The sequence below is a fragment of the Erithacus rubecula genome (genome assembly GCF_903797595.1).
Source record: "Erithacus rubecula genome assembly, chromosome: 2".
NCBI classification, from domain to species: Eukaryota; Metazoa; Chordata; class Aves; order Passeriformes; family Muscicapidae; genus Erithacus; species Erithacus rubecula.
In genome coordinates, this window is record NC_136685.1 from 92,156,494 (window position 1) to 92,182,038 (window position 25,545).

At 42.7% G+C, this 25,545-nt stretch overlaps 1 long non-coding RNA gene across 1 annotated transcript; it reads right to left on the reverse strand.

Moving 5' to 3' along the window:
* Positions 1-1,494: 1,494 nt before the first annotated feature.
* On the reverse strand, positions 1,495-4,469 carry LOC306798050. Its single transcript, XR_013773275.1, has 2 exons — positions 4,405-4,469; positions 1,495-2,125 (listed from the first exon to the last, which is right to left on the reverse strand). It is a non-coding gene; the product is annotated as an uncharacterized lncRNA (long non-coding RNA).
* Between the last annotated feature and the right edge of the window lie 21,076 nt (positions 4,470-25,545).

Genomic DNA, 25,545 nt, shown 5'->3' on the forward strand with positions numbered 1-25,545 from the left:
GAGTAACAAGTACCTGCTCTGCACATTTGCCCCACACCCATCTATTGTTTCCATTGTGGTTTGGCTACGCTCTCTAGCACGCTCTGTGAAACAATGTGACAGAAATTACTGAACCATCAAACAAGACCTCCTTGCTCTTTATGAATGATCTCTCCTGCCTCTTAACCCTTTTACACAGTGGGGGGGGGGGGGGGGGGGGGGGAGCAGGTTGTTAAATACTCTGCCTGCTGTGGTTTGTCACCTGCTGCTGTCGCCCTTCTTTTAATGTCATGTTTTTCCACCCAGCAGAGCTACCAGCCTTTTGTAGTTTCTAGCAGTGCCTTAGTGCCTCGTTACACAACACACCTGACATACAAAGGACAGGGAGCCCTGGCACCAGCCTGGGAGCAAAGGACAGATCCATCACCCAGCCCTTTGCCCTTATTTTAAACTGTGAAGCTCCTCATTGTGATTTAAGGCCAGGCTGTGCTTGCAGCTGTTCTTCACCACAGCAGGAAGGACAGCCTGAGGCCAGGGGGTTCTGGGCAGCAGGCAGCCCATGGAGGTGTGCTGGACACACTGCCAGGTTAAACTGATGCCAGGTCCCCACAGAGGGCAGCTCCCCAGCAGACAGATGGGAGCAGGGTCCAGAAATTAACAACTCTGTACAGCACAGGACAGATCATTCTGGAGAAAGACTCAGTTTATTTGCTTCAATATTTTACAACCTGATTTGATTCCTCTTGACCAAGGGCAAACTCCCTCCTGCCAGCCATGGCTGTTTTTAACCATGGTCTGCACTGGCACCATCTTTTATTTCCCCACCTGCCCCCAGGATTGCAGGGGGTTTCTTGTGGACAGCTTCCTTGCTGATGAAGCCCACACTGAGCAGGGGAAGTTCAACAACAGGAGGAAGATATTTTATCTAAAGCCAGAGCTTGAGGTACACAGACTCTTTTCTCCAGAGCTGCAGCTCACCCACCTCCAAGCCTGGTCTTTTCAGTCCTGCCTGAAGGGCAGCCAACATTGCCAAATTTGGACCCTGTTCAAATCCACCCAGGGTTTCACACAAACTTGATCAACTCTGCTGCTGCCATGACCAAGGGACATAATCAAACCAACCTCTACTACTCCAGGTACAAACCAACTACTCTACTACTGAGACTGAATCATCACAGGTGGCACAAAAGCCATTTGAGTCCAGCACCACAATCCCCATTCTTTATGTAAATAAGCTTTCCTGCCAAACTACTCTTAAAAGCCAGACCTTAATTGCCTTCTTTATGTTTTTTCCAGACTATGTGGCGGGACAGACTTTGATCTACTCCAGGATGTTCTTTATCATCTCTTTTCTGATTAAACTAAGGGAAAAAAAGATGTTATAATTAAAGTAAACCCATCTGAGAGCACAATATACCGGTACTTGGACGGCATTTCATCTCAGTTTTGTGAAAATGCAACAAAGCCCTGCAAAGTAACTTTTCAGCACTTCAGAAACAAATGTAGCCTATGCCAAGACAAATATCCTTCTTATCAGGTCCTTTCCCCAGTAATAGTTTTATTTTTGGAAAAGAAAATAAAGCCTTAAGAAATTGTTTTAAGAAATTGCCATCAATTAAAATGACAACTCGACATAAAGCAGTTCAAAAATCTGATTCCTCCATTTTCAAGATCCAGATACACTCCTCCCAAACAATAGTTTAATCCTTTTCTCAGATAAAGCTATTAAAACAGAAATCCTAATCTCCAGATGAAATGAAAGGTTTACAAAACACCAAAAGGAAATTTTACTGGAGACAAGTTAATTCTTTTAAATTGCAGTGAACACGTACTTTCAAAGCAAAAATGACAAAACCAGAAATCCTTTGCAAATGTTAACATGTTTTCAATTTTCCCATTTTTCTTTTGGGAAGAGAAACAAGAACTACATGATGAATTGACCCAAGTGCTTTGTGCTTTTGCTGGTCTACCTCTTCCTCCTCCACACATAAGGACTTTCAGATGCAAAACATTCTCAAAAACCTGCATTGTTCTAATTCAAAATTTGATCATAAGGCTACAAGATTGAAATTCATAAATACAGATTTCTTGCAAACTCTATTGACTAGCTAAAGCTTCATTTGCTATCAGCACAAAAGGTATTATCCTGCAAAAACAAAAAAGCTAGAGTTAAAAACATAGCAGTTTTTTGCTGTGGAAGACATCCCACCCCATGGCCTATGAAACACTCTGGAGTAACTACAGCCAGCAGTTACTGTGTTCTGCAAACAGCAGAACACAGGAGACATGTTATCATGGAATAACTGTCTGTCATAACCCAGCTGTGCTACCAGCTCATGGCATTTACCTCAAGCCTATAACAAATTCTCAGGCTTCACTGACAGATACACTGATTTTGATCTCCAGAGACAGATTAAGCTAAAATTCATCCTCTGGCTAGGCAGGTACTCATGATTTGAGAACAAGATAAAATGTCCACAATTTCCATGGCAGCTGATCCCAGTGGCCAATTGCTTTCTTATCCCTGTGTGCCAGATGTCCACTCTGCTGAATCCAGCTTCCAGGTACTGCCCCTCTTCTCCCTTCTCCTCATTGCTTTCCCTCCAGTTACCATCTATCACTGTTCTCAGAACTCCTCTCCACCTCTGATCCCTTTGTCAGGGCTGGGTTCCTGGATTTCACCACAAGAAGGCATCTTCTCTAATCTCAGCCCTGGGTTTGTTGCCCCCTTATAAAATGTTCTAAGTTTATTTCATATTTTTAGGTTTAACCACACACAGATCCATTGGATGTCTGTGCCCACTGCTCAGTGAGGACTAACAGGATCCAGGACCTGACAAGAACTCCAAAACACCCTAAAAAAATTAACTCAAAGGAGATTTATCTCAGAGTCTTCTTCCTTGTCACACACTCATCACAGGGGCCAACACCAGCAGATCCAGCTCCTCACTACAGAGGCCAATATATTTCTGCTGGGACTTGTGCAATGCAAAAGCACAAATGACCCTCAGATGTCACCTCCCACCACCCAATAGTATCTCAATATAATTTTTAGTTTTTCTTACTTCCCATATTTTCAACTCCTCCATATTATCACTGAGTCAGTTATGAACCCATTTCGTGTTGCCAGCAGTCAGTCTTGAGCCCATCAAATGTTGATAAACAAGTGAAATGTTCCCAGAAATACCTAGCCACTGCAGCTTCCATTAAAATTTGAAAAAAAGTTAAAAAGCTATATTGGAGGGAGGGAAGAGCAAAAAGGAATACTTCATTGAACCAAAGGCAGAGCAAGATCAGCCTTCATCAGACCCCAGAAAAATCCACCAGTGACAGGACACAGTCCCAGTCAAGGAAACATAACATTTGGCATTCATGCCCAGACAGATACCAGAGAACAAAGCCACAAGGCCCAAACACCAGGCTTAGTCCACTGCACTGATACCTTACAGAAAATATATTTGGGTTTTTTTTAAATTAATATTTATTATTGTTTAAATAAGGGCTGGATCATGGAGGAACCACAAATTTGGGACCCTCAGAGCAGCCTCCACTGCCATTAGGGCCCCTCCAGCTCTCACAGGTGTCAGCAAAAGCTCCTGGTTGGTACAGAGGACTTTTTAAAATTATTAGTAGCATCTCTCTCTAACAAACTTTAAAACCAAGCAATTACTAATCCCAGGAAAACCTGGCAGATTTGTCAACCCAATCCTACACAGACTGGGTTGCTTACACTGCACCCAAGGTGACTTTGGTTTGCTAATTAAACAAGACAGAAGCATTACAGAGCAAGGAAAGTGAAGCAAAATCTGTTCAGCAGAAGTAAATGACCATAGCTCACACATAACAAACTCAAACCTATTAGTCTGACACTGCTGAAAGAAAACAAAGCTCCAGATTTGGCTGCATATGCCCCAGAAATTTACACTAAACATCTAAAATAGAGGCTCACCAGGTGAAGACTCTGCAGGTGTAATTTGGTCCCCAAGTTTTCTAAGACATTAGCCATGTATCCAGCTAAATATAATAGCAACAAACCTTAAAACTTTAGGAACTATAATGCAAAGAGAAAATGGTGGGTAATAGGGCCTGGTATCACAAAGCAATCACACACAGTCACTGTTTCCACATCACAATGCCAGTCCCAGCTTTGCTCTCCAGACCAAAAAGAACTGCAGGAATCAACCCCCTCCCAGCACCACCTACTGCCCTCCCACAGCCAGGACAACATTCCAGGACCTCTCCAGCTGCAGAGGTGAAACTGGGCCAAAGTCAGCAGAGCTTGGTTTGCAATAACCACTGCAAAAGTGAGAAGCCTTTTACTGGGCTTTTTCTGCTGGTTTAAAAGAGCATGGATGCACCAGCACGTCTGAAAACATCAGGATGATAACAAGCCTGTAACACCAAAAAAAATAATAAAAATCTTACTTGGTGCCAGCAGTAAGTTTCACTAAGACCAGACTTCTCACTGTTCTTGGTCACAAGCTCCAACACAAGATGCTGCAAAATAGCCAAGGATGAGCAACCCAGTGTTTTCCAGCTCTGCTAGCCTCAAACCTTGGCTTGGCACAGCTGTGACAGGGATGGGCAATGAGCCTTTATTTCCCTGCCAGCCTCATGTGGCTTGTGATTCCAGGGTTCAGGTGGCTGCTGTTAAGCTGCAGATAGTGCCACTGCCTTCCAGCTCTTGCTTGGTTATATGAACTCAAATCTACCAAGGGAATAACCCCCCTATGTTATTATGTCTAATAAATTTTGCTACAGCCTGTCTCACTTCATAAAGGAGATGCATCCAACACAAACAGTGGGATTTTGTTCTGGAGGAGCTCAGTGCTGATGAGAGAAGGGGAAAAAAGGCTTAAAAATCCAAATCCAGCACTGCTGGTTAGAGAAGGCTGAACATGAGTGCATAAAGCTGAACCTGGAGGCTGGCACTGTGATGAAATTAGCTGCTCTCCCCACACATAGTCTTATTGGTCTTCATGTACAGTTTCCTTCAGGTTCCCAACACTCTGACTCCAAAAGTAAAAAAATAAAACAAAATTAAGTCTGTCACTGCTATAGGTATAGAAAGCATAACTCAATGGCATTTTTTTACTTAGTGTGCAAAAGAAATATTCCTGTCCAACAGCACTGGCCAGCACATCAACCTGCACTGGCACAGCCAACAATGACCTTGCTCTGACACTGGCTAGTGCTCAGTGAGTCCTTCCAGCCTCACACAACATTTATTCTGATTTGCCAAGCTGCATTCATGCTGCTCCACAGGAGGATTCAGGCAGTGCTGCGAGGGGCAGGGGCACTGGAGGAGCCCTGCAGGAGTGGCAGATGTCTCTCAAGATTCCACACAATCCCTCACTGGGGATCCCTAATCATGTCAGAGGAAATTTGTTGTCAATTTCTACAATGCTCAACTCTAATTTATTACAGGAAACACTTCCTCTCCAAAGTTTTAATTATTTCCATATATTTTGGTTAGGTGTGGAATATGTGCAGGAGTGATTTACAGGAAGGAGAGCTGGAGAAAGGGAAGAACAGTGCAAGACCCAGCACAGATCATCTCCAGCACAACACATGAATGCTCCTTACAAATCCTGGTAGTGGTCCACAGCATTTGGTTAATTAATTCCTCTGTTTGTTCTTCCATCAGGGAGTCTCCTGTGCACAGAGAGGGATTGGTCTCTTCTCCCAGGTAACCAGGGACAGGACAGGAGGACACAGCCTTAAGCTGCACCAGGGGAGGTTTAGGCTGGATATTGGAAGTTATTCACAGAAAGAGTGATTGGGTATTGGAATGGGGAGCCCAGTGGAGTCAGCATCCCTGGAGGTGCTTAAGGAAAGGCTGGATGTGGCACTCAGTGCCATGGCCTATTGACAAGGTGGTGTTCAGTCACAGGTTGGACACAATGATCTCAGAGGACTTTTCTGACCAAGTTAATTCTGTGATTCTGTGAATATTGGCCCAACTGCCATGTCTCAGACTGCAGAGATTAACTTTCCCCCTTTGCACTCACTCATCATACCAATCTGGCCACCTTGAGGTGTCTTGCTTTCCAGAATCAGCTGTTTTCAGAAGCCAGGTCACTGACACTGGGCAGCAAATTTACTGATCTGTGGTATTGCTGCAAGGATATTTACAAACTGCCTCTTGCAGCAGAGTTTCAACTACTGTTTCAACAATTTCAACGTTTCAACTACTGTTGGTAAGACTTGAGCAATCCCTGCAGAAAAGAAACTTCTGATTTCCTTGCCATCCTCGAAACTTGCCATGCCCCTTCTTCATTACAATGTTTGGATGCTGTTTGTCATAGTAAGACTTGATCATATTCTTCCAGCTTCCAGCTTCAGAATTAATTTCTCCTCAAAACCAGAAACAGAGAGAAGGACTCACACCAAAAGAGCCAGATGAGTTTCCTAACCACTGGGCTGGTGGATATTCTGGGTGGTCTCTTGCACTCTTCAGTGAAAAGTACTTAAATGTTTGAGCTTTAAAACCAGATGTCTTAACTTTGGAAAGTGTGAGAAAAAGAGAACCTCATTACTCAACATGTCCTGCCTGGACTGTAAGTCCACCAGGAATCCATGAGTGCTTCTGTGACTCAGCATTTGAAAAATCAAGTTGCATCCGGGATTCCTAAGAAAAGCCCTGAATGGGACATGCACTTGGGGCAGACAGGCATCCTCTCCAAAGCATATCTGAGAGAACTTGGTTTCTGGCAATTCAGCACTGCTCTTACTTTTTTTACACAATCCATACTAACTTACAACAGGTTTTGTGCTGACTTAGAGGAGTTTATCAGCCACTGCCATAGAGCTGATAAAACTTCCCTTTTCGTGGCATTACCTCAAATCTGAACAAAGGGCTTTGAAGCTGGCATCATTTCTGTAAAGCGACAGTTGTAAAATTGTCTAGAGAAGAATGAGCTTCCTACACACTAATACAGTAAAATTTACCCTCTAGTAAATAACAAAATTATCAGAAAGGGTACAGAGCCATGGGTGGTCCAGTTGCCCCATGGCCTCATGTGGTCAACATATCCAGGCTTTAAGAAGAACAACAACAGCTATGACATCCTAGAGGAATTCATTTTTGCACAAAGTGTTTTAATGAATGCCCAAAAAGTGTTAGAAATGAGTGCAGGGCTTGTCTGCACTCTCTAGCTTCTCCATTAACATCCCAAGTACATTGTTAATCTAATGTTTTATCCTGCCTGGAGGCTAAGGAATATCTGAAATATTCTTGACTCCTCCCTGTTCAAAATAGAAATCAGAGGCTCTCAGTTACCACCCTGAAATTTGCAGAGGAATTTCTTTAATAAGCATAAGTAAATAATAATTTTCCTATGGAAAATTCAATATGTGGAAAATCTCGATCACTCAGCCACGAAAGCAAAGAAGGAAGCAAAACAAAACCCAACCATTCAGCAGGAGATGCCTCATTAAAATAAGCAAAACCAAGATTATTGTCAGTAATAGATGATTTAGAAGGTTTCTAAGAGATTCCAGGACTAGGCATGGATGTGTCTCCTTCATTACAAAAATCACTAGGGAAAACAGTGCTTCTTTCAACATCATTATCTTGGATTAGTTATTGTGTCCACTTAAGACTCTTTCAATCACATTTTCCCTTCACTCAGGTTGAAAAAAACCCAATTTTTCATAACCCACTTCAGGATTCTTCCTTCTCCTCACAGCAACTCACCATTCCATGCTCCTGAAATACAGCAAGCAATTGTTCTGCAATGTCGTGTCTCTTTCAGTAATGGTGATATAAATAAAGAGAAATAAACCCTGGGGCAAAATATTCTATTAGTTGCTCTCATATCTTTACTGGCAAAATAACTGGTTGCACTGTAAGCCTGACCCTCCTTCATTTTGCTATCTGTCACTTCTGTAGCAGGTTACAAATACATCTCCTACACCTGTGCTCCTAACCAGCATGGAGCTGGAATTGTTTTAACTTGGAGGTAGGTGAGAAAGAGGATTTTAAAGATGGAGCTGAGCAGCAGCCAAGTTCAGGGTGCCATTTGCCTGCTGCACCCTGATAACAACAAGCTAAGCCTCTGAAGCAGCACAGCTGCAGGGATCAGCTTGGCTGACATCAGAGTCAAGGTCTGTGTGTGCAGCAGGATTCATGGCACTGAGCTCTTTGAGCCTGTTTTAATACCATTAGGACTTTCAGGGCAGGGAAGGTGTGTTTTTTGTGAGGGAAAAAACAAACTAAAAAGGCACAGGGGTTTGTTCCCCACAGCTGAAAACAGGAATCTGTAGGAGGAAACAGAGAAGGAGGTTTCGGTTCTGGTTCTGAAGGGGTTGTCAGGTTTCAGAGCTGCCAAGTGAGCAAATTGAACTCCCACGTCCCTACAACCTGAATGTGAGCAAAAGTGGGTTTGAGATGGAAGGCTGCAGAGGAAGGAGAAAGAGGCCAAATTAGCATCACTCCACTGAGCCCAGTGGAGAAGAACAGGAGTGGATACTGCTGTAATCTGTGACCTGTATTTTCACTGTCCTTTTATTTATTAACAGCCTGCCAAAAATAAATATTGCAGAGCAGCAACATGGGCCCTTTGAAATTTGCCTGCATTTTGCACTCACCAGAACAGCACTCATGACACAAACATACTCCCAGAGACAGGACAGGAGGCAAATCAGTAACCCCCATGGTGTGGCCCATGCTTCAAGTCTTCCCAGAATATCTGGGAAAATTTTCCAGGAGAGGAGATATGTGGGAGCTGACTTCAACCCACAGAAGAGAATAATTTCATGGATTAAGCACAGCCTCTGCAAGAATGATATTCCTTGCCTGTACATTTTTTATTCCTCTCAAGGTAGATCCACTCAATCCTTAATAAGATATATAAGCCAACACCTCTGTATTTACTTTCTGAAGCATAGAATATAAGTGTATCAAGGCTCCTGGAATAGGTAACAGCAGTTTGCCCTCATCTGGATTTGCTCCAGAGTGAATCCAGAGTGAAAACCACAATGATTCCTGGAGTCCCAGGGCTCAGGTTCACCCCATGAGCAGGCTTCTGGTCCCACAGACAACAGGAGTGCTGGCAGTGAAGACTAAGGCCCTCTGTGCTGCAAATAAACACCATTTGCTCCATTATCCTTGTCAATATATCTAAACACTGGCCTGCTGTTAAACTGGAATATTCAGGATCTTTAATTAAGGTCTGCATCTTTTTAGAGTAAAGGGATCAATGACTGGTCCAGCTGTTGGGAGAAGGCAAAAAACCAAGCCCTGACCACGGAACAAGTCAGTCCCTCAAAGACAACACCTAAGGGCAGTGAACCAAAAATGAATGATTATCTAAAATTATTCACTTGAGTGAGGCAGAAAGGGAGGGAGAAGGAGAGAGGGTGGGAAAGAAGGAAAGAAGGAAGGAAGGAAAGAAAGGAAGAAGGAAAGAAAGAAGGAAGGAAGGAAAGAAAGGAAGAAGGAAAGAAAGAAGGAAAGAAGGAAAGAAGGAAAGAGAAAGAAAGAAAGAAAGAAAGAAAGAAAGAAAGAAAGAAAGAAAGAAAGAAAGAAAGAAAGAAAGAAAGAAAGAAAGAAAGAAAGAAAAGAAAGAAGAAGAAAGAGAAGAAAGAAAGAAAGAAAGAAAGAAAGAAAGAAAGAAAGAAAGAAAGAAAGAAAGAAAGAAAGAAAGAAAGAAAGAAAGAAAGAAAGAAAGAAAGAAAGAAAGAAAGAAAGAAAGAAAGAAAGAAAGAAAGAAAGAAAGAAAGAAAGAAAGAAAAAGTAAGTTTGCCTCTAATCAATTTGTGCCCTCCTTCAGGTGGTTTGATCACCTCACCTATGGGAAATGGGAAAGAAATATGTCCTTTTCTAGCAGCTCTGTACCTGTCTACATCAGATGATTCACAGGCAGGGAAAATTCCTGTCAGGCTGGGATGTGTTACTCGTGTCACTATCCACAGCTCTCAGCCTGTGCCTGCAGGTCTCAGGCACACCTTGGCTGGCACTGTGCCCTTGGGTGGGTGATAAATCTGGGCTCCCTTAGGCTGAAACACAAGGTACAATTTTAGTACAAATGATCCATATACATTCACCACTTCCTGTGGTTCTCCAACCCACTCAGGCAGGGAACAGGCACCAGCAGACTCTGCTGTAGTTGTGAGAGGTGGGTGGTAACACAGTTTAAGTCTCTTTTTTCAGTCCCAGGGAGTGAGCAGTGCCCATGCACACCAAGTATCGTTGTGATAGCCTCATTTCCTTGGATGTGTCTCTTTGGTGAGGTCACATTGCTGTTATCCTCTGGTGTGGTGTGACTCAGGAACTGAGGAAGGAAATTACAACACAAAATTCAAATCAGGGGACTTTTTGAAGAACTTGAAGTAGCACATAATAAAAATGTTAATAATATGTTGCAATCCAGTTGTCCTCCAGTAAGATGGTTTTGCACCAAGAGGAAGTTGTTACAGATGCCCTGCAACCTGGACAGTGTCATATCTGGGCATGAGAGGACATCCCAGAACAAACTGTTCTACTTTGACTTCCCCAGAGAACAATTAACACTGACAGCTCTTTACTTTTGGGCTGAGAGGATTTAATAATTCAGTGTTACCATATTTTCATCTCTTTCTGGTCTTCCCTTTGCTAGTCCTTGATGATGTGAAGTGTAGGAATCAGGATGAAGAACAAGCCAAAACTGGAGGACAGACATGATCCCGCTTTTTTAACCAGCTCCCAATCCTCAACACATTGCTCTCTCCTGCAGTACTGTGATGAGAGGCTGGTGACTGGTACGAGTGACCTTCAAGAGGATTAGCCAGAGATGTGTGACTGCCAGTGAATAACTCTATTCATTTATTATGCGTGACGAACACTAAATCATTCTAGTAAGACTCTTTTCCATTCATTCATTGCTTGAGAATGATTAGCAGCAAATAGCTCATAGGAGCTTTTCCAGTGGAGCTGAGCAAAACATGCTCAGGGAGAGTTAAAAAGTTTGTCCCGTTTGCTTGTGGTCAGCTCCCATCAATAGAGTTGGTCAAATATTGGGGGAAATGGTGGTCAGTGTGTATCTGTGCAATATACAGCCATCTTTACATCCTAAATCTCACATCTTCCAGTCTCCTGACCAAGTCCATGCTGCTACTGGAGACATCTGTCAGTTTTTTTTCAGGTGGAGCAATGGTTACTCTTTGAGCCACAGTTTCTCTGTAAACGAACACAACTGTGGATTAAATGGAGCATTTCTCCTCTCCAGTCAGCCAATGGATGACTGTCAGGATGACCCTACACCTTTCTATCACTGTGCACACCAATGACTTTTCAAAACTAGCAGGCTTAAGCTGCTGATTAAGACATGAAGCTGTCATTTCCAATCACCCAGAGTTGTAAATACCATACCAGAGTAAAAATGAAAGAAAACAGGGATGCTGAATCAAAATGGAAAACAACATCCCATGTCATGTCTCCATGTGTTGTTCCCTTTTCTCTCCCACATATCTGAAATATTCCTGTGTCATGCTGACCAGTGTGGCACGAATGCACCACGGGGCTGAAGCGTGGCTAAACTGGATAACAGTCTACCACTGCTGCATGGAATGCTGCCCTGATGTGTGAGACCCCAGCTTGAGTCCCTGCCATCTGATTTGGAGCAGAAGCTGACTTCACAGTCTAAGAGATCCCAAGGACTGGCTGCAGAACAGGTGAACCACATCTTAAGAAGGCATGACAGCCTAGCAGGCACAACTCTGAGACTTTGCTTTTATCTTACCTCTTCCCTGTGACCTTGAGCAACTCCCCCCTTATTCCCACTCAAATTGACCATTACCTCAATTTTACTTTTAAGGTAGTGACTGCTATTCCCCCTTTGGGATAAACCTTCTTCTCTCTCTCTCTCTGTAGGCATGACTGAAATTCAAATAATAGCAAATGGATTTCTCTTTTCAACTACACTTCTAAGTCAAAAGAGGTCATGTGTACATATACACAAAGAGAAGACCAGTGGGGCTATTTGCTTCAGATGATAATGCTGTATTTCACAGCCCCATCTTCCAGCAGCAAAATTGTTGGCTTTTTGCTCAACATCATATGACTCTTGAGCAGTGAGGACACTACACATCCCCACGTGGATTTAACAAAATAATTAACTGTTATTGGGCACAAAGAGAAAGTCACAAGATTGCAAAGAGCAGCTCTAAGGATGCAGCTCCACAGCAGAAGAAGAGCAGCTCTCTCTGAGCTGATGATGAACTGCCTGTATAGTCCAAGCCCTGGCTGCAGCACTGCATCATTTTCTGTCTATTCACAGCTGCTCTTGGCCAGTAAGGACTGGAGTGAAGCACGGGCTCTGGATTAGCTCATGCTCATGCAGAGCTAACAATTACCTTTGGTTTTGCTTGTTGCAGGGAACTCCAACAGCTTCCTTCCTGATCTGCACTCAGATTTTCCAACCCTCAAAAATGTCATGCCCAGGGAAATAAATTCACGGTGCAAAGAAGTAGGTAAAAAACTTTTGTATTTTATGGTTCAGAGGGATTTCTTGGAATAATAGTAATTTTCTGAACTTATATCTTTTCTCTGTGTGATCTGACCATTCCTCCTTCTTTTCTCCTGAACTCCATGCCACACATTTTTTTCCCACCATCCACAACATTTATAAACTATTTACAAGATGCAGCCATAAGGAATAACTAATATTTAATCTTCAAAAAAGGGCTTACAGTGCCATCCCTCCAAATGCACACTAGATGTGGGGCTCCCAAGGCCTCCCCAGAGTTGCCAGAGTTCCAAATGGCACTTCATCCTTTCCTGAAGGCCAAGGGTCCTCCATTGAGACTACTTTGCAAAGATAAAGTAACAACCACAGGGTTTTCTGCTGGGTCCACCCACACACCACTAACTAGGAATTCCCATAAAAAATAATCTGACTTCTCATGTGAGTAATAATGTATTAATGTGAGAGAAAGAGAACATGCAGTCATTCAAATCAGGAGCAGCCACAGCCTTCTAATTAAGGAGGCAGTTTGTTTTCTTTGCACAATCTCCTGAGCAGACACATCTCTCAGAGACTAACAACTGGTCTTATCTATGGTTCAACACAGGAAAAGCACAAGAAAAAATGCATTCCAGTCTCGATACCAAAACAAATAAATCTGGCTTTATGAGCAGAATAACCACAAATGGTCTATGATTGATTGATTACATGTCGTCATTCAACAAGCCCACAGCTAATGAAGCATAATGCTGAATAGATGAACATGAAGTGAACACCATTTAATAGCCTGTAATAAACATTTTTCTAGACTCTTTTAAAAGCCAAAAAGTCACAGTAATATTTAATACCCAGGCTGCTACAACACAGCTAATGTACTCTCAAAAACTTCATAACATGTTGCAGTAAAAAGAAAAAGAAGGACTTTGGTTATCCACTCTGAAAAGCTGTACAAGACCATCCCACCCTGGCTATGTCAGAAACTCCCTCCTGGGGCAAGGGGAGCAGTGCCAGCCACCAGCAAGCTCCAGCCTTCTCTCAGGTGCTTTCCACCTCACTGTGGACAACACAAACAGCCATTTCCAAGTGGCTGAAGTAAATGACTCAGCTGGCAAATGACCCACCTCAAAACCTGGCAAAGAGTTAAACAGTAGAGGACACAGTGCAGGGAGGAGACAGGACCTCTGAACACGTGGTGTTAACTGGTCTGTGGAAGTTGGGACACCAGAGATTCTGGGAGCACCTGCTGTGTGCCAGGCCATTGTGGGTTTCCTTCATCTGGAAACCCCAGTGGCAACTGTCTGCTGTCCTCACTTGGATGCTGTGTGCTACTTCTGTCCCTGTGTCACCTACAGGGATCATTTTCATGTATTATTTTCCCTCTTGGTACATTTCCTCAATGCCAGCCAAATGTTTTTCAAACCCAAAACATGCAAACCCAATGTTTGAAGGCAGGTAAATGATCAAGTCTGAAAAAAGCATTACCTTTTTTTTTAGCAGTGACAAGACTCCCAGAATCAAGATAACTGAAGCAAGAACACCCATGGGCATATCACAGAAGTGAAAAAGAAAAATCAAAGTATTTTCTTCTTTTGCTGCATCTCACATGCTGATGTATCATAGCACTTTACAACCCAGTGATCTTTCCAATGCATCTACAGGGTTTGCTAATACTGTGTCAGTCAGAGTGATGGAAAAGGTGAGAAATGCAAAGAGGGTTTTTCTGCCTATAGAAATGATTTCTCTCAACAACCATGGGTGAATATGTTATTTAAAGTTCTGAAATTGAAAGGATGAAGGAATGTTTACCAGAACTATCATTTTTCCACAGACAAGGTAAAGATACTCCCAACAGCTGAATTTTATGACATCTCTAAGGAATGATGGTGCTCCCACAAAACACATTTGCAGGATTAGGCATTTCAGGCAGAGGTAACCCTTTTGTTTTCCTTTCAGAAATGTTCCTTTTTTGTTGCTGCTATTGTATATATTGGAGTGACTATTTTTGCAGGGGATCAAACAAACCAAGCAAGTATCTTCCTTGACTCTCCCAACTTTTGAAAATTCTCGGTAATAATTATAAAAGATTGAATGGAAAAAGGAAGCTGTTTTCTTTTCTCTAAGCAGTGAGAATCTCAACAGGTATCCTTGGCATATGGTCCCTGCAGGAAATGGGCAGTCTCTAAGGACTCCAGCTTGCCAGCCTCCTTTTGTACCTCCAGCTTCTTCCCTCCACATCATCAGAAGACAAATACTCACCTTTATCCCTCTGAAATTAGAAAGAGTGGAAGGAAGTAAATTAACATATTAAAATTTGGGTGTATGATTTGCAGCAATCCATTCATCCCCCTCCAGTAGCTGCCCTTAGAAAGCACAGTAGTGTCAAAGAAATAAATGTTCATACTAGGCTTCATGGGCTGTGCTGAGGTAAAAATCAACATTTCTGATGGCATGGCACCATCAGACCTGATAAAACTCATTCCTATGGAGTCTTGTGCATCATAGAAAGGTGGAGGCTAGAAAATTATTTCTCTTTCCCTGGAGCTTCTCTACAATGCAATTTTGATGGGACCAGTCAGTCAGTGTGTTCTTTCCATTATTACCTTAATAAAAGAATACAAGATCATTATCTCCCAGCAACTGTGCTGACTCTGTAATAGTGGGATGGGATGGCTGAGTGTGATGGGAGGTTACTCTGGAAATCCTGCATGACCTTTCATGCTCCTGGTATAAAGAATACCCTCCCTGTTCACCTCTGTTTATGCTGATCACATCATACAGCAGCATTTCCACCAGGGAGGACAGCTAGGAAAAAAGAAAAGCACACAGAAACAGAGGAAGGAAAAGCGTGTTTGCATACATATAATTTCTATTCTTCCAAGGACAACAATGCTGAGATTCAGAAACAGAGTGAAAAAATACATTTCTACTCAAATTTACAATACCTATTTACCACAGCCCACCTGAAATAATTTCAACTACATTTTTAACTGTAAGAGTCAGGTTAAAGTATTTTAGCTGGACTGGCTTTCTTAGGAGCTTATGAATTAAATTGAGAAAGAATGCTTTAGTGGAGGTTTTCTGGCATCAAAGAACTAGCTGCAATAAGCTTTCTTGGACTAAGCTGAATTATTAATGTTGATTATATAAGAGTACCATTCACCTTTCAAATGCTGAGGGTAATTAAGAATCATTCAACAGAATAGCTGAGGAGAAATCACTCAAACAACTTTCTTATGCAGCTCCCTTGAAAGAAAAAGAAAATTAAAACCCTGAAAGAAAAACTGCTAGTCATGCTTTCAGCAGATATCAAAGAAAAAAAAAAAAAAAAAAAAAAAAAAAAAAAGAAGAAAAAAGAATTATTTTCTCACAAATTACATTTGTAGTTAAACATTTGCTTTTGAGATGGGATGTGTTTTCAGCACCACAGCATTAGAAAGGAAATGGAGACGTTGCTCTGAATGTTTAACGATACACTGAGCTGCTCTTTTTAGTAAAATTTCATTTCAGTACCACCATTCTGCTGAGAAAGATGTGTTGAATAATACCAGAGAGCACTGAGCCAGCAGCATGGTATTACATCATTGCCATTAAATATTCCTCTTTGTGCATTCACGGCGTGCTTCCACACATTTGATGCATGAGAAGTGAAAATGGCAGTGAGCTACAGCACCTCAGTGTTCCCTTCAGCATTAATCAGGCTTCCAGGATGTTAAATGCCTGCAGGGTTACATCCCTGACCCCGCCACAGCAGTGCCACCAAACTTTATCTCATGCAGGCAGGAGTGAGCACCTGGGGCAGGCAGCTCGTGCAGCACAGTCACGCACAGGGCTGATTTTAGGTGTGCTCTCCTCCCAGACTACCTTTCTCCTAATCTTTGAGGGGTGAAAAAGGACAGCAGTAGAATGTGTGGATTAAAGAACTGCTTGCTTCTAAAGCTCCCAAATGAGCAGTACCCCAAACAGAACACAAACCAGGCCTGACTCCACACCTGGCACTGATCTGAGGCTGCCTCACCCCACCAGTGGAGCTGACAGCGCCAGCTGTGCTTGTTCCTGGGATGGGACAAGCCCCCCGACACCAGCCCCACACCTTCTACTCACAGTCTTCCACCTTCCTGTTTCTTCCCAGCCTCTGTGCTTTTCTCCCCTCAATAGCCAACTATCCTTCCCCTTCAGATTAACCTCAGCTCAGCTGAGCCCCACCATCCTCCCTTTGATTCCCAACATCTTGCTCCCTTCTCACTCCAGTCGCTTAATACCAGAACACATTAACCAGTGGCATGCAAACACTCAAGTTATCCCATTTATGAAGAGAAACTGTGTCTTAGGTTACAGTGTAAAGATGTGCCCAAAAGAATGTATTCTATCACCATCTGTTAAAAACCAAATGGGGCAATGCTCTTTGCCACAACCCATCCTTCCTCCAGGGAGGTATCTTCTGTTAATGGGCCATTGAGTTCCACTGTATGACTGATAAAATTACATCATCCCACTGGGAGATGCTCCAGCCAGGGGGAGGAGCCAAGCATTTCCTACCTAGATAAAAACTGAGATTTGGAACACCAGAGCAGCCCTTACCCACTGTTTTCCAGAGGACAAAAGCTACCAGACCTTTCTATAGGATCACTACAACAAGACCACCTCATCTGGACTGATACCACCACCCTAACCAGCAGGGTGTCAGGTTGTATTCTGACACTGTGGTTTTTCTTTTGTACTATTACATGTATTTTATTTTCCCCTTTTTTTCCTATTAAATTGTATTTCTGACTTGGAGTCTCTCACTAGTTTTACTTTCAAACCACTACAAACTGAAAGAAGCAAAACCTTTGGAGAACTTGGAGACAATATGCAGTGCTCTGCTTCCCTGTGCACCAGAGGGAATCTGTTGCCAAAAGCTACTTTTAGCAGGTTACTTCTTCTACTTCTCCTGATGTTTCTGTTCTCATTCTTTTCTCTCTCCTTCAAGCACACCAAAACATAGCAAAGCCTGGAAGGCAAGGCCTTTGGGTGTTTTTCTGTTACCTTTCTGTGCATCTTTCTGCTTAGAGACCTCTGCATCTGCCTCTGCTATAGAAAATTTGCAGCTACCTTCACCACAGGGCAAAGGCTGCCTCACCACAGAATCATTTGGATTGGACAGCATCTTTAAGACCCTTGAATCACTTTAACCCAACCAAATCCACCACTCAACCATGGCCCCAGGTGCCACACAGTGGGGAATAGGTCTCCCAGATGCCTCCAGATTAAGGGTACAGCAGTAATAGACAACCTGTAGGAAGCAAGGGAAGGAGAATGAGGGGAGGTTTGTTCTAGATTTTAAAGATTTTTATGAAAATCTTTATTTAGATTTTAAGGAAACTTTGTTTCAAGTTTTTAAAATTCCGACATTCTTTAGGGGAAAGAAACACCGTGCTATTTATTTGGACACTCTCCTGTTTCCCCTGCCTTGACAAAATTCTGCTTCTCCAGGCAATTGTTTCTGCCAGGAAAAACAGACCACTGAGCTCAGGGTCTTCACAGAGGGTGAAACTTGACTGTGGCTGCTGTTGCTGCCAGTCATGCTTTGGCAGAAGGGTTACACACACAGTAACTGATCCCTCAGGACTTCATCTGCTGGCTCCCTCACCAGCACAACAGCCAGACACATAATACACACTTGCCATGTGATACTTTAACAAATCTTTTACTGTCTACATCTTCATAGGCTTCATCTCAGCCACCTGGGTTCATGTGTGTGAGAGGGACAAGTTACACAGGCTCCCCTCCATCAAATGTATGATTTCTCTGCAAATCAGTGGGATCTGAGCAACATAACTGTCCTTTCCCCTACAATACAAAGCAGGTATTGCTGTTTCCTTTGCAGGACAAAAAAGCACACCTGCACTTACCAGGCTGATGTCACCCTAGAGGGACAGGCCAGATCTTGGGGCAAAACTCTAGACCTAAGCCTCAGTCACACTGGAGAAACAGGCCTCGTTCCAGTCCTGATTCAGGCATTCTTCTGTATCTTTAATGAGGCAAAATGGAATCCCCATTCAAACTACTTCCAAATGCTGAGTACATTCTCCCTCTGGTTTGAAAGAGGAGTGATTTTGGGGAGCAAGAGAAGCAGCTTGTTTCTCAGATTTGAGGGATGAGAAAGGTACTGCTTGTCAACAGAAAGAGCAAGCAAACAAATGACCCAGTCTTTACTGCAGAAGATCAAGTAGACAGCAAGGTTAATAAAAAGAAAGTACAAGGACAGGGCTCCACAGGGACACCTAGGCTGGCAGTCAGTGCCTGGAAAGTCTGTCTGTCCTCTCTGCAGCCCCAGCAGCCTTGAGGAGACATGCAGCACACAGAAAGCAGCAGCTTGCTTATCACACAGGCATGCCAGTCACACATGGGAGCCAGAATATACAGCTCAGCCTGAGCTCCTTGCTGACTTGGACTTGGTTGCAGGACCAAGGACACACAACCTGCTTGATGATGCTGCTCCTCTCATAGTGGTGTCCTCCTGATTTGATTAGCAGGTAATAAATAAGGGGACATGCTGTGCAAGTACATGCATAAGGGGAATTACTTCATGGTTGGCAACATCAGGGATGGCTATGCCAGGTAAGCAATGCTTTCACTGACTGGATACCATTTACAGGAAAAACATATATGAGAAGTTCTCCCAGTCTTTACAGCAGAGGATTGCCTGCAGGGAGCAAGTTTCACTTTCCTTAGAGTGCCACACAAATTTCTTGCCTTCCTCAGGGGGAACACTCAGGCTGATGGCATCAAGCAGAAGAAAAGTGATCAGGAGGAGCACAGCTCCAGGTGTGAGCTCAACCAGGGCAGGTTGAAAATGCCTCTTATAAAACCAGCCTTCAAGGCCTTCACATCTTCCCCTCCATGCACTGGAAATTGAAGTTGTGCAGGGGAAAGGTAATTTGGGCCCTTGTTGATCAGTTGATCAGTTAATCTTCTAAGCATTTTTCACCACTTCATTTCAAAATATTGCTCTATCTAGAATCATAGGATCATATCCCAGAATCAGAGTGGCTTGGCTTGGAAGGGGCCTTAAAGTTCATCCAGGTCCAACCCCTGCCATGGGCAAGGACACCTAACACTAGATCAGGTGCTTCAGAGCCCCATCCAACCTGGCCTTGAACACTTCCAGGGATAGGGCATCCACAACTTCACTGGGAAATCCATGGCACTGCCTCACCAAGTCACAGTACAGAATAAATACAGTTGGGAATACAAATCTCTGGTCCTATTTACTCTCAAAATGCTGCTGAAACCCCTTTTTGGCCCTACATGTTAGTGTGGTGGAGGGCTGCAGGGGTCAGCTCTGGGTCCCATCCAGGTTCTGGGGGCTGAGGAAAAGCTGCAAGCCCTGGTGCCAGTTCCAGATGGCAGAAGCAGGACTGCCTGAGGCTGGGCTCCAAACAGTACATCCCTGTGATTTCTCTGTGGGTCAGCTTTTTTGCAAAGAGGATGAGGTAATCAGAGTGCCCATATTCACCTTGCCTAAGCACTCAGATAAGGCAGTTCAGAGTATGGGGTATCCAATTTCTTGTTCCCCTGCAAAGGACACACACAGATATCTGAATGATATCACACTGATCATGACCAATGTGCACATATAACTGGAACTCATCCAAACCTGTCAGAGCAGGCAAGAATTTACAGTGCATTTGTACCACAACTATAGAAAAATATGATTGTACTTAGCAAAACATATGTTAATCTGCTCCATTTTACCTTGGGCAGGCCAATGGTATGGGTTTCATCTTGATAAGGAAACCCTGATCTCATCTGGGATATTGCTTTTCTAATGCACCCCTAGTAATGATGATGACAAATCTAATCAACAAGTAATTGGCATTATTGGGTGAATGTAGCACTTGATGTCCTTAGATCTTTCCACAGATAGATATCAATGCTGTAGATGGATCAGACTGCACTGATCATTCACAGTTCACAGTTACCCTTTTCAGGGTCAGTATTTTTCCTGTCTTCAGCTCCTCCTTGTGTACAACCACAACATGTTCTAAAAATCAAGTGCTGGCTGTGAAACTTCCAGGTTGAAACTGTTTTCTCCACCTCCCTTGCTAAAAGAAAAAAAAAAAAATAGCCCCAGTGTTTCCATGGCTTATTGCAAACTTTTTGTGAATCGTAAGAGATTAATGGTATCCAAATTTCTATATTTTTTGTTTTCCTGTTCCAAGTTGAGAAACAGATTTGCCAAAGTACTCCTTCCCACAGAAGGTAAATCTGAAGTGTGAGCTGTATGCTCCCAAGTGGTTATTAATAAATTTCATCAGCAAAAATTGTCCAAAATAGATGCTTGCAAAGATCAAATTACTTTTGGCTTCATCTCCCTGCCTAAGAATACTCTTTTATAACAGTGCAAATGACAGTGGCTTTCTATAGCTGCTGTCCAAGACATACCTGGTAAGTCAATGCTAGTGGTTAGGTGAGGGAATTCTCATGTGCTTTGCACTGCTGGGTAATTGAATTAATGCCTAATTGCCTCACTGCACAGATCTGCATCTCAGTAAGTGACAGCATGAATGCCAACACACTCTGTTCTTTCATGCACTCTCTCAGAATGGCTTTTGAGAAAGAGATTTTGATACCTTTACAGGCAAGAGTGGATTTAGGCTTGTCCTCGAAATAACTAAGAAAGTAAATACACTTCAACATTCTCTCACTTGTTCCCAGTGAGGATTTCCCCCCTTTAAGGAGAACAGTATTAGAGAGAGAAAGCAAAGTGTCTGCTTCACAGCCCCACCAATCAGGAGTCAGTGCTGATTGACCACAGCTGCTGCACCCCTTCATCTTCCAGAAGGTTTTGGGCTCTCTTCTCCTCCCAGGAACAAATTGCATTGATAGATTCTGATGCCCAAGCAACTTTCCCATTTTCAATCACAGTCTCTGATGGCAAAGAAACCTCAGTGAACATGAGGCAGGTAAGCAGCCAGGAAAAGGAGTGAAACAATTAAAGGAGATGATGGATAAAGGAGCCTGGATTAACTTGGCATGGTATAAGATCCTGTTTAAGAGGAATCAGAGCTATTACTCCCTTCTCCATCTTTGTGGTATTTTATCTCCTGAAAATCAATGGGAAAGTTGATCCTGGAAATATGAAACAGGTTCACTACAAAATGAAAAAGTTGCACTTGTCAGTGAAACTTTCAAATGCTTGTAATTTCTGAAAACCAAGATGAAACATGGACCACTGGCCTGCAAAAAATAAAAAGGAACAAAGTAACATACATTAGGGAAAGTGCAGCCATATCTTTCCACAATGCCTCTGAGTGAAGGATGCATTGTTTGACTTCTGATTTCAGTATCTAAGGACCCCTGCAACCAAGAGCTTCATCAGTCTGGAAGGAGAGGACTGAATGAGTATCAGCCTTCACCATCAGTTACGAGACAGAAACCAAGTCACCTGTTTTCTGCAGAAGAAATTAAATATTTCCCACTATTGACTCCCACCCAGCTTTCAGAGCCTAAAATTAATAGGGAAATTTACTGAAGTTTCAGAACTCTTTCCATGGAAATTTGGGGCAGCTCAGACATTTGAATTTCTTCTTTAATGAACTTATTAGTTCAAATTCATGTCTCTGCATTAATTTACTCAAAAGATGACAGTGCCTTTCCCAGGACCTTTTCCCATCTTCAATCTTCTAATGCAGCCATCAAACTGTTTTTATCAAAACTTCTCCTCTTTTTATCCTGCTTCTCTGAGCAGAAGAAACCACTAAACCTGGTGGTCAATACCTTTGGGTTGTGCCTCTATCTGATTTCAAGATGGGGTTGTTGCCCCTCTGCCCAGGTGAGTGTGACACCACTGAAGTCATAAGTAGTCTGAGTAAGGTGACCTAGCAAGAGCACTTGGCACAGTGTGAGCCTGCAAACATGGAATATTAAACCCCCACTGGATTATGTGGGTGGTACAAAGCTTTCACAGGTTAAAGGAAAGTCTTGTTATCCTTTAAAACCCATCACTTGAGTAGGATCTGGAGCCCACAAGATAATCTCTGTGGAAGAACACCCATCAGTTGTCATTAGTGTTTCTGACAGCTTAACGAACACAGAAGTGACAGGCACTGAATAAAAGCATTTCTAAATACACATCTTCTGCTTTAGTCAAGATTTATTGCAGAGATTATACATGATTGCTCCAGTTTTCCTTTAGAGAACCATCACTACAAATCAGCATCCAGGAGCCCCCTTCCTACCCAATGTTTAGATTGCAAGAGTTAATAATTGAATGAAATCATTTCTATATTTAAGAAGGGAGCATATAAATCTTCAGACAGATAGTGGACAGGGTGACTCACTGTTCTATTTCTCCTCCTTCCCTAGCCCCTCTCTCTCCCTTTTCTTGGTTCATATACTAGGTTACTCACAGCCTATAGCTGGTGAAAGGAAAAAAGTCATGGAAAATAAGGGTATTTGCTCCTGTTTATCTTCCTCCACTGGAGTAACAACTGCCTAAGTAAAAAACAAAGCTGAGGACTCAAATCATGAGCCTGAATCCCAGACTGTTGGGAGGGCATGACCCTCAAGTCTCTGTGCTGGAAGATGACTGCCAATGCACACAAGAAACAGGAGGAGGATGACCTTGTACCTTCACAGTCTGCTTTCCCCCATGCCACAGGAAAAAGTGCCTATAAATATAGTTCCAAAGGGTGCAACCTATTGGTTGTACAAGTAGTTTTCTGGGTACAGAGCTGTTCAGAGATATCAGATATCATTTTCTGTCCAAATCACATCTGCAATTTTATTTGCACCACAGGTATGGTAGAGAAATCTGAAAACATAGACACTCTTTAAGAGAACTAACACCTTAACATTTCTTTTCTTTGTTCTCACCATATAAACTTCAAATAATTCTACAAAACATTTAAGATGGCCCATTAAAACAAGAAATGCAATTTACTTTAGTATTTTAGTACTTTAGTATTTAGAATTTTCAATAAGGCCTGATCAATGGAACACAATATTACTGTTAACTTACATAAAACACATTTTTCAATATTATTATAAATGACTGATTCCACAATCACAACTATATGTGACCCCAGACTTATACTTTATGTCTTTCATTGGCCTGTTTTCTTGGGATTCCAAGCCTGGGCCATGTTGAAGACAATTTTACGTTTCAAGGATAAAATTATTCTAATTGATACTCTCACTCAGGTCTGTTCAAAGCAGTGGAACAATTAGCTTCATATACCAGTTGTGCTCACAGGCCATATCTCACCTTTACACTTTAGCTCAACACATTTTCCTTTCATTCCAGCTCTCACACTAAAAGTGATAAGTTCACTTTTTATAGGGTGCTTATTAATTCAGCTATGCTGTCTGAAATTGGTATGATAATTTCTATTCCCTCTTAAATTTTCATCACAGTATAAGTCAGAGCAGTTCTGATTTTGGACTGTCATCGCCTGAACATATATCAGTAGGAAGAATAAATGGATCATGGAGAACCATGTGTTAATTGTTTCAGAAATCAATATGCTCAATTTGCATATCCCAAAGCAAAGACTGTCCTTTGCTGTGTCAAGCCACAGATATTTTGTGCTCACTTGCTTTTTCCCCAGCTCTGAATACACCACAAACTTATTACCCTTCCATTCCATTTGTGGTTATAATCAGAGTGTCCTGAAAGCTTAGATGCAATAAATATTTGGGTAAATGGACCCACTGGCACTGGAAGATTTTGTCTGTTAATCTGAAAAATCATCTACTTTAGCTCCAGACATGGGAATTAATTATTTTTAAACAGTGCTTTTTTAACGGCAGGAGACTGAAAGCCTTACTTCTTCAGCCAGCTGTTACAGCATTCCCCAGGCAGTGCTGCACACAATACCTGCTGTGGGGGTTTTATTCCTGTTGTACTATTCTTCTCCCCTGGAAAGGCACTTGCCATTTTAAGTTCAAGAGAACAAAAGCAATTGCCAACATTTTGGGGCTGTGAAACAGCATGTCCCCTTTTACCTTTACCAGAAGAGGTAATTTTCACCAAAGTCAGTATGTAATGTTTGGCTGATTTAAGATTCAGCCAGACACTGAATTAAACTGACTTATTTAAAGTCACGATGGTATAACCAGCATCCTTGGGTTATTTCTTGTTTCTCCATGAAGGCCAAATGCCTTTTCCTTCCAAAGTCTATGTCAACTTTGAAACCATTTACTTTTCCAAGTCTTTCTTCACAGAGCAATTTGCTAGACACAAGCTCCTCATCAAAATGATCTCAGGAAAGCTGTTGGTCTCTTTGGTCACAGATGGCACATGCTGCCAGCTCCAAGAATTTGCTTTGGAGGTCACATTACAGGACAACTACTCCAGTATTGCTCCCCTCTCCTGGACACGAGGAGAAGGATTATTTTGGATAACGTTCATTTTGCTGTTCTTCCAAGGAAATAATCAAGGCCATCTCCTGGAAGCGATGCACCTGCCCGTGGCCATTGTAGGACATTAATATCATCTGGTTTCCCACACTTGTCAGCTGGCCAGGAGGAGATCATGTCACTTCTGAAAGAAACCACAGAGTTCCGTGCTCCCCGCGGTGCACGGCTCCTGCCCTGCCACGCCGTGTCCATAGCTACATCAAACCTCTTCATCACAGTGGGCAGCTGAGCAAATGACAGCCACCCCAGGGGCTTTGTCCAACAGCAGCTTCACTCGTGCACTTGACCAAATTACAAAGACTTCCTGGCCATTACTGGGACGAGCCAAAGCGGGGGCTCGTATCAAATTATTTTAATCTACGTGTACAGGAATAAAAACTATGTGATCCGCTGTTAAGCGCAGGAGAACATTTATCATGCCATAACTGTAAATGCCATGTTGGTTTTGTATCACTGTGCCTCTCATTATTGGAGCAAATGAGGCTTGGGTGACATCGGCTGCCACATTCCAGCTGCTTTTTGAAGCGCCTCCACCTGTTGTTTTGCCCTTCTTGGACCACAGGCAGTTACATTTAATGAATCCTTGTCATACCAGAGGAAGATCATTGTTGAACAGCTTCTGTCACACAGACAACGCTCTCAGGATTTACATAATTTTCACTCAACAGCTCCCAGGGTTGGGCTGAAAGAAGCCTGCCCTCCCCGGGGTTTGGTG